Source organism: Limulus polyphemus, unplaced genomic scaffold (assembly GCF_000517525.1).
Source record: "Limulus polyphemus unplaced genomic scaffold, Limulus_polyphemus-2.1.2 Scaffold1020, whole genome shotgun sequence".
In the NCBI taxonomy this organism is placed as follows: Eukaryota; Metazoa; Arthropoda; class Merostomata; order Xiphosura; family Limulidae; genus Limulus; species Limulus polyphemus.
In genome coordinates, this window is record NW_013666630.1 from 294,782 (window position 1) to 296,125 (window position 1,344).

Consider the following 1,344-nt stretch of genomic DNA (forward strand, 5'->3'; position numbering starts at 1 on the left):
ATGGCTATTTGTATTACGTTTTCCAAATATTGCTCCTTTTTATTTTTCTCAACTCAACCTTTAAAGCACATTTTCCAGGTTTTCAATATTGTTCAAATTAGTAATAGCCTATTGAACATACGATGTTTATACGAATCAATAAAAATGTTTCTTTTTCTCTTGTAGAAACAATTAAAATATAAGTATTGGTATGATTAAGGAGAGTTAATAACAGTTTATAAGAACGATGTTACAGGACACATTGCTCTTAGGACTACCCCCTTGTGCTTAATCTGATGAACATGATTACACACTCTGCCCAATACTACAAATGTCTTTGTAACTAGCTTCTGTAAACATCAGCGAGGTCAGTGATGTAATTGTGATGTAGTTTCTACAGACAAGAACACTGACCTTCAACACTACATTTAAACAATACAAAAACATAAGTGTGCATTGAAACTGTATCGAAGGATTTAACAGTTATGTGATCAAACGGGATTTCTGTGATACTTTTTTTCTTCGGCTGCCATTATCATGAAAATAGACGTCAATTTCAAGGTTTAGATGAAGGCTTGTGACCAGTGAGTTATTGTTAACTTCAAATCATTGTTTATTATTTTGTTAAAATGCTACCAGAAGATTCATCTACCTCTATGTCAGCCGCTTTGTTGGGTCAAAGGTTTTTCTTTTATAACATTAAACTTCACTTTGTACATAAGTGGGGTGCTCTTGTTGTTGTTTTTATTTGGGGGGGGGGTGCTATTACTTTCTCAAACGCTCTATAATACCGGTTTTCTTTAGAAGAAAGATACAATGAAGGCTCTCTTCTTCTAAAGGTTGCGTTCTTTGGCTTATAAAGTCTGTTGGGGGATTTTTCTCCTTGTAAATAGCTGTGACATCTTCCTCCAGTCATAACTTTAACTGTGACAAGATTTTATTATCGATAATGCAGAATTCGCTGTGATCCAAATATATATAATTGTTAAACACATCACCCTAGGAACAAAGTTCAAACCTGCAGCGAACGTTCCATTGTATTATAATATGTAAAATAGTTCTTAGTAAATGAGACTACACCACTATAGTGATATAAGTAAACATCAGCACTGATGTATAGTTTGTTTGATGAGACTAGACCACTATAGTGATATAAGCAAACATCAGCACTGATGTATAGTTTGTTTGTTGTAGTTAAGCAAAAAGCCAACCACGGGTATCGAAACCTGGTTTCTAACGTTATAAGTCCGCAGACTTACCGTTGTGCCACTAGAATAACTTGTGAATAGAGAGTAAAACCCTATAACCCGAGCGCTTTCGAAAGGTGGACCTTTCTTCTTCAATTTGCCCGTAAAGAAGAAAGGT